This window comes from Trichechus manatus, unplaced genomic scaffold (genome assembly GCF_000243295.1).
Source record: "Trichechus manatus latirostris isolate Lorelei unplaced genomic scaffold, TriManLat1.0 scaffold00071, whole genome shotgun sequence".
NCBI lineage: Eukaryota > Metazoa > Chordata > Mammalia > Sirenia > Trichechidae > Trichechus > Trichechus manatus.
In genome coordinates, this window is record NW_004444007.1 from 12,948,387 (window position 1) to 12,957,533 (window position 9,147).

The 9,147-nt window shown below is 38.7% G+C and overlaps 1 pseudogene; it reads left to right on the forward strand.

Annotated features, from left to right (window-relative positions):
* The first annotated feature begins 866 nt into the window (after positions 1 to 866).
* On the forward strand, positions 867 to 1,148 carry LOC111821214 (60S ribosomal protein L37 pseudogene; annotated as a pseudogene).
* The last annotated feature ends 7,999 nt before the right edge of the window (positions 1,149 to 9,147 follow it).

Genomic DNA, 9,147 nt, shown 5'->3' on the forward strand with positions numbered 1-9,147 from the left:
ATTCTATTTTATTCAGTTGGTGGTGTGGAGTTGGTGAGGGAAATGTGGTCATTCAGAAGCCCAGAGTCCTTCTATCTGTGATGCTATTATCTCCAATACGTGGCTTTCCATACTACCCTGGGTAACTAACCACATCTGGCTGGCAGGCAAAGGAAGCGAGAGTAGGATCACATAGGTGGTTTTTATAGGTCAGGTCTAGAAAAAGATACGTCACTTGTGTCCATATTCTATTAACCAAAATAGTGTCACATTTCCACTGCAAAGAAGGCTGAAAAACATTGTCCAGCTATGACTCCAGGAGGAAAGAAAAATGTGTTTCATGAACAATTAACCAGTCACTGCCAACAAGCCACAGTTATCTTAGACCTCAGATGGAATTTTGTTTTTTATTATCAAATGTGAATGTCTACATGATTAAATTCATAAAACTATATAAAATGATTGGATAAATCCCCATGTAACTTATTTCCATGTACAGACATTGTTGCTTTAGAGTCAACTGTATTGAGTTGCAGAAATAAAGAAAAGCAACAGATGAATTAGGAATTCTATATTGAATGACACACACTCATTATACAAACTACTTTATAGTCTGTTGGGGAAATTAACAACGCCACTCTTCAGAGAGATGCAGAAAAGAATGATTAAATGTTATGACCGAAATCACAGAAGTGATTTCAGAACTTGAACTTGTCACCAGAGTTACCACAGGAAAATGGCATGGCAGACTCCCTAAATATGGGAAAAGCTACTTCATATCTATAACACTGTAGTTGAAACACATGAAAAATAAATCATCAAGAAAATGAAATAGCCTCAGTTAAAATAATTTGAAATGGCTCTTTAGCCTCGGTCACAGAAGCGAGATGACAAAGGGAACGTTATGGTTTGGAAAGAGTTGCCATAAGACACACACTTTATGCTGCCACTGTGGCTCCAAGGCCTACCACCTTCAGAAGTCGACCTGTGGCAAACGTGGCTACCCTGCCAAGGGCAAGAGAAAGTATAACTGGAGTGCTAAGGCTAAAAGTTGAAATGCTACTGGTATTGGTCCAACGAGACACCTAAAAATTGCATTCAGGCGTGCATCCTGTGAAGAAACAACTAAACCCAAGAGGGCAGCTGATGCAGCATCCAGTTCATCTTAAGAATTTCAATGCTAAGTCGTGCAATAAATGTTCTGGTTAAAAAAAAAACCAGCTGAAATGATTAATCACTCAGCTTCTCAAACCTATGACATTTGAGAAACAGAACCATTACAGTTTTCATGAAACAGCATTAGTGCTTCACATGTCCCTTTCTCTTTCTATTGTGGTTTCATAATTCTAGCACTTGTTGTCATTGAACTAATAAGCTAGGCAGTATTTAGACTACTTAGTTTATAAGACTTATTTCTGAACACCCCATACAAAAAGAGGCACTTCTGGGGCACGAGAGGGCAAAAGGTAATGCAACATCCACCTCAGCCTGGTGCATGGTAGGGTAGGGGAATCTCCCAGTGTACTGGTAGGCTTAACAAACCAATAAATACGTCTTCTATGTTGGATCTTGTAATACATTTTTCCTTAGAAATATTATACATGCCATTTGTTGCCTAGGCTAGGTACAAAAATCTTTATAGCCCGTAATGTAGATAAAATACAAAATTATTTATGAGGAAGTCTGGAATAGTCCACAAACAACACTAAATTCCTTCTATTAGACTGGAAGACAGCATGATGTGATAAGCAGCAGCTGTGGCTAATAATAACTAACTTATAGAATTGCTGGATGCACTAAAAAGATAGCAAATAAAAGACATCTGGCTCCAAGTATGTGCCATGAATATTAGTTCTATTCCATTCTGTTGCCTCTGGCCTCCTCCTTCTTTCCACCTGAATGCAACTACCTTTATTTACTTGGTCCCTCTGTATCTGCAACTGGTATGGCTCATTTTGGAAGTTTCTGTTAGGGGCTGTTGAGTCAGTTCCAACTCATAGTGACCCTATGTATGACAGAATGAAACATTGCCCAATCCTGTGCAACCCTCACAATCATTGCTATGTTCTAGTCCGTTGTTTCAGCCACTGTGTCAATCTATCTCGCGGAGGGTCTTCTTTTTTGATGACCCTCTACTTTACCAAGAATGATGTCCTTCTCCAGGGACTGGTCCATCCTGATAACATCTCCAAAGTAGGAACATTCTGGTAGTACTTCTTCCATGACCTACTTTCTTGTTCTTCTGGCAGCCCATGGCATATTCTTTGCCAACACCATAATTCAAAGGCATCAATTCTTCTTTAGTCTTCCTTATTCCTTGACCAGCTTTTGCATGCCTGCGAGGCAATTGGAAATACCATGGTTTGGGTCAGGCACACCTTAGTCCTCAAAAACACATCTTTGCTTTTTAACACTTTAAAGAGGCCTTTTGCAGCAGATTTGCCCAATGCAATGTGTCATTTGATTTCTTGACTGCTACTTCCATGGGTGTTGATTGTGGATCCAAGTAAAATGAAATCCTGGACAACTTCAGGTTACTAATAAGCAGCATAATTTGCCAAATTGGAATTGGTCTGAAGATAAATGACAAATGAATGGTATCGAGTGTAAGTGTTCATGGGAGTTTAAAGAAGGACTGATCATTAGGATCTGGCTGTAACAATGAAGGCTTACTTGAGAGGGATGTGAGTTAGGTCCTGAGAATGTATTAGAGAGGAAAAAGGATTTAAACACCGTAGGTCATCAGCACTAGCAAAACCATTGTGATAGCAAAGTGTAACGTATGTTTGCAAGACAATCCATAGAGACTAATTTGGTTTGGTGGTGTCATGGTTTGAATTATGTCCCCCAAAAACTGTGTGTATCAATTTGGCTGGGCCATGATTCCCAGAATTGTGTGGTTGGCCTCCATTTTGTGATTGTAATTTTATGTTAAAGAGGATTGGGGTGGGATTGTAACACCACCTTTACCCAGGTCACATCCCTGATCCAGTGTAAAGGGAGTTCCCCTGGGGTGTGGCCTGCACCACCTTTTATCTCTCAAGAGATAAAAGGAAAGGGAAACAAGCAGACAATTGGGGACCTCATACCATCAAGAAAGCAGTGCCAGGAGCAGAGTGCATCCCTTTGGACAGGGGTCCCTGCGCCGAGAAGCTCCTAGTCTGGGGGAACACTGATGAGAAGGCCGACAGAGAGAAAAAGACTTCCCCTGGAGCTGACACCCTGAATTTGGATTTTTAGCCTACTTTGACTGTGAGGAAATAAACTTCTCTTCGTTAAAACCATCCACTTGTGGTATTTCTGTTAAAGCAGCGCTAGATGCCTAAGACAGGTGGTAAATTTGAAAAGGGATTTTGAGGAGTTAGGAGCCTTCTGGAGAGAAGGGAGGTGGGACTTGAAAACCATCCCATGAGACTGATCTTCAAGTGAATGAACTCAGTGAAGATTTTTGCATAGTGCAATGGCAAGATGAAAGGTGATGTTAGGAAGAAGAGAAGAGGTGGAAGAGCCAAAAAAGCCAGGTAAGGTCCTAGGGAGAGTGGGGAGTAAGAAAGTGTTGTTACTTGCATCCAGTTGATTCCAACTCATGGCAACCCCATGTGTGCAGAGTAGACCTGTGCTCCACTGGATTTTCATGGTTGTGACCTTTGGGAAGCAGATCGTCGGGCATGTCTTCCTAGGTGCCTCTAGGTGGGTTCGAACAGCCAACCTTAAAGAACTGGTAGTCAAGTGCTTAACCATTTGTGGCACCCAGGGACATAAGGCAGTAGATAGTGAACAATAAGAAGCACAAACTCCCTGCTATTCTCAGATCTGTGCTTCCCTTTTCCCATGGATATGATATGTCAGGCCATGCTTGTGCTCCTTGACCTGCGGCAGCAGACTTTATTGTCTACCCATCAGCCATTTCCCCTTTCTTATTTGCCAACAGATATCCTGGCTATGTTTGTAACAGCAATGTGTGTTGTTCTGGAGATGAATTGGGGCTGCTTTAAGTCAACCCTTTTCTATCACATTCTTTTCTACCAGCTGCAGCTACGTAAGGCCCAGGTGAGTGAGTTCTGGCCAATGAGATGTCAGGGAAAAACTGCTGTAGCTTCTGGGGTATTATTTCTTCACTGATAAAAGGAAAGAATTGCCTAAGGAAAAAACTCTTAACATCCCCCTCCACTTCTTTTGAATGTGATTGTGATACCTGGAGCTGTGGCAACCAGACTGAGACCAAACAATAAAGAGAATGGAATGGAAAGATAGGCAGAGCTTAGTTTCTTGATGACATTACTGAGTTATCGAATCACATTGATACTCCCTATCTCCAGACTTTTTGTTATGCAAGATAATTAGATGTCTTTACAGATTAAGCCACATCAGTTAAGTTTTCTCTTACTCAAAACTAAAAGCATCTCTGACTTATAAATTCCAAAATAAATTATTTCTCAAAAGGTATCAAAACTTTCATATGCTCCAACTCATGGTGGGCTATGCCTGATGATTTCACACATGGAGGAATGTCTAAATCCTGAGTAAAGTGGTTAAGCTAAGACGTTTGCAACACATACACATAAATATCTCAGGCCCAGGTACAAGACATATCAGATGAGCCGAAAATGAAAGATTCACCTGAAAACCTTTAAAGCTGAATGAAAAGCAAGACATCAAAGAAAAGCATCTAAAATGCAGAATTGAAATATTCAGTCATTCACTAGGTTGGTCACCAATGAAAAGAGTAGAAATAAATAAAGCAAAGAATTTAGAAGATAGGAGGAAATTATCATTGTTAGTTGTCTTCAAGTTGGCTCTGACTCATGGTGACCTTGGATATAACAGAATGAAACGTTGCATGGTCCTGTGCCATCTCCATGATCTTTCACATGTTTGAGCCCATTGTTGCAACTGTTGCAGCTGTCAATCCATCCCATTAAGGGTTTCCCTCATTTTCACTGACCTTTACTTTATCAAGCATAATGTCCTTTTCTAGTGATTTGTCTTTTCTGACGACATGTCCAAAGTAAGCAAGCCCAAGTTTCACCATCCCCGGTTCTGTTGATTGTACTGCTTCTAAGACTGATTTGTTTGCTCTTCTGGTAATTGATGGTAAATTTGATATTTTTGGCCAACACCACAGTTCAAATACATCAATTCTTTTTCTGTCTTCCTTTTTCACTGTACAGTGTTTGCATATATGTAAGACTAATGAAAAGGGTCAGGTGCACTTTAGTCATCAAAGTGACATCTTTGCTTTTTAAAACTTGAAAGAGGTCTTTAGCAACAGATTTTCCCACTGTTGTTTGATATTTTGACGCTGCTTCCGGGGACATTGATTGTTGATCCAAGTAGAATGAAATCTTTGACAACTTCAATCTCTTCACAAGAAATAGTGTTATTTTGCACTAGATTTGTAAAACCATTGACAAAAGAAGCACCCAGAGCTAAAACTTCCAAATCAGAAGTGAATATAAACGTTTCCCCAGACATAAGCTTAAAAATTATTCAAATAACATCAGAGACTGTCATATTTATACAGAAAAACATACATCTTCTTCACTGAAGAAATAATTTATCAACCCTGTTAACAACTATTCTATGGTAAAGACAATTGGAAAATAAATGCATTAAAATCATTTAAAGCCTTGAGCAAGATCTATATATGCCCCAAAGAACAAAAGCAGAGTTCTGACGTGTATCTCCAGAAAATCAGAAGTGAATGACAGATGAGGGTACGCTAGTGTACAAAAAGCCAAGGTTCTATCTCATTCTAACTCTCTTTCTCCAAGAGAAAGACTATTCTACCTGAAAGTGTGTTTTCATCTGTGTTTTTAATCAGTGTTTTTCCATCAGTTGCAATGCCTGTCCCACTGTGGCTTTCAATAAATGTTTGTTGAATGAGTACATGAAGACATTCTTTATATAATTTATAAAAGAATTATAAATTGAAAATAGAAGAGATGTCAAGAAAATAGAGGACAAACAGGAGAAATAACATTCCTGTTAACTCATATGGATAACTTTGATCATCTTAACTTTGTTTAAGTCTTTACCTCCAAAAAAAAACAAAAATGGAAGGCAGCATCATTTGTTAAAATTAATGTAGTAATAAAGACACTTTCAAATCAAACAGCTAGTGCTAATAAGGGCTGGAAAATTCCAGGGATTTTCTCTGTAAAAACAAATAATATTACTCAAGCTAAAGAATGGTCTATTAGAATTTCTGTGGGGAACATGATCCCAAATCATCATTGCTAGTATAATTCACTTGGACTCATTAATGAACTTTGGTTGAGGTATCTTCCCTACACCAACATTATTTTTGTAGACTTCTGCAGATAGAAAAGAGAGAAGAAAATATTGCCAATAATTCTGACTACAAAGGCTGAATATTTTTTAGTGCACTGAGAAAATATATAAAGATACTTTTGAAATTCTTAGAACAACAAAAATCTAGACTATATCAACATTATTAGTTTTCTCCTGCTGTTTCTATAACCTGCCACTTTCTCCCAAAGTATTATTGCACATTAGGGAACCCAGAATAAAAACAGTTTAAAAAGTTAGAGGAACAATAAATCCTTTGGTTTTATTTTGTTTGCTTTTCTGAATATTTTCAAAATCTCTACTTGCTAAGAATAAAGCGGAGGTTTACATATATACCTTTCAAAGTATAGGTAACCCCTGACTTAGGATGTTTTCAAGTTACTATGAATTGCACTTTATGACCATTCATTTGTTTTATTTATTTCTTTTTTGTACATCTTATCGTTAGTAATACGTACTACATACAATGTTGCAGTGTGTAGGTTGCTGATGTTATCATTCTCAGATGTAATGTTTTCAACCTCCAAAGCAAAAAGATTGGATTTATAAAGATACTGATAATAAAAGGCAATACTAATGAAAACAAATAAGAAAAGAGAGAGAGAGAGATTTGATTTACCTAAGAACTGACTGATGACAGAGTAGTCATCAGAACGAAACCCCGTGATAAGTCAGGGACTACCTGTATTTACTAACATTTCTTTTAATGTCACATTTTAAAGTTTATCCTATAATTCAGCCTAGTAAATATTTGTTGAAAAGTAATTACTTACTGAGTCAACAAATGTTTGTTGATTAAGTGAATGAATAAATGAATGAATGAGTAATAGCCCAGAGACACTTTTGGGGGTAGGTAAACTGAACTGATTCTACCCAGGGTGATCCAAGCGCGTAATAGCAATGTGATTCGTGCTTGTGAGCTGTGAAACGCTGGTGCCCAGGGGAGGCGATCACGGACACCAGTCTGTGCATCCCATAAAATTCTGCAGGATTTTCGAGTCAGCCTAGAGTCAACCTGGAAACAACAGGGAATAGAGAAGAAATAAACCTATTGTTTTACCGATTTTTATTTTTTATTAGATTTTGTTTGGTCTTTTTGGAGATTTATTTTCCTGATCATCCTTTTTGAAAATCCTTGTTTTTCTCCCTCTCTTTCTCCCTTCTTCTTTCTTCTCTTGCCTCTCTCTCTCATTCTCTTCTTCCTTATTGTACCTATTGTATACTTCCCCATATTGTACCAGTCATTGAAAAAATTTGTCATTATCAGCCAACAAACACTAGATGTAGCATGCTGAACATTTTCCATCTTAAAACTACTCCTGATATCTGCAGCTGTTTTCAGCTCTTGGAAAAAGTTTATTTAGATCTTAGTTTTAGAACTGAGTGAACCTTAGTACACAGCTGCTGAGATAAAAGATCAAGAATAGGGCACAGGGAATGGGAAAACAAGTTACTCGACCAGGATCACAAAGAACATTGCCAGTATGGATTTAGAACTCACTGGTAGCCAAGTCAAATACAATGGTTACCTCCTTTTTCAATTCTGACTAAACACTCTAAGTTCTGAAATGCTGGATTGGCCATGGGCATTTAGAGCTTTCACTTACTTGATAATAGTGACCCTCTGGCAGCCTGGAAAGATGGTGGCTCAGATCCTTCCTGTTCCCAATGTACTACAGACCAATTTCCAGAATTGCTTCCTCCTTTGTGACTCTACATTGATTGCCATGTTTGTTGGTTTGTGATTTTGCTGAACTAGTAGGGTTAGCTCTGATCAGCTGATAGGAGTAAAGGGTCAGTCAAATAGTCACACTGTAGTGTAAATGATTAACAACTTAAATTATTAATTTCTGGAGCCACTTCTATTTCTCAAGTAAGCCAACAGCATCACGCGTACACAAAAGGCCCAGTAACCTCTGTGGGATATGTAATATGTCAGATTCCTAGAGTCTTACAGAAAACATTTAAACCAAAGCTCCAGGTGAAAAAGGGGGTTGTATGCTGGACGTTCAATGCCCTACTGGGGTTCTTGCTGTGGGAAGGAATTAGTAGTTTCTCACCTATTCAAGAGCAGGTATGATTTATAGGTCCTAACCTCCAGGGACCTTCTTTCAGTTCTTCCTAGAATTTGAACTGAATGTATTTTATCTCAACAATTCTGGCATACTGTGCCCATTAATCCTTCCCATTCTGGATTGTTAGTCATCTTTCCCCTCCTTGTTCATTTATCCATTCATTCAATTCATTTTTTATTCAATAATTTATTAAGTGACAAACTCGGAGCAGAGACTGTATATTGTATTTGTGGTACAGGATACCATACATTGTCAAAAGCTATGGGGGGAAGGGGGTTGTCTAAGACCTACAGTGAATGGCTGTGAACTCACGCCACTGGCTTGGACCTATTACGTGGAAATTGACCAGAGGTAGCCTTTTCAAATTACTTATCGCTATTACAGATTCATTTAACATAAAATAATCCAGCATAAACTATTTAATCTAGGTGGGTGCCTGTGACAGTTCATTGGCTCCTCTCTCTCTCCAGTGGCTCCCTGGACCATTGCTGTGGATTAGATCAAGAAAGAGCTTTTGCAAGGTCCAGATCCTCCTACCGGAGACTCAACCTTCCAGTGTCAGTGAGAGAGGAAGACAGGAAGCACCACCGCAATGGGAACGAGTTCCTGAAAGCTCAGGATCTTTATATATTTAGCAAACCCTGATACGTTGTTTCTAGATGTGTTTAGTGCATGTCCTGGCTTGGCTAATCCACTCACCTCCCTAATGTTTTAGCTATACTGCATTTAAAAAAAAAAAACAGTTGTCGTAGAGACAATCTCAACTCATGGCGACCCCGTT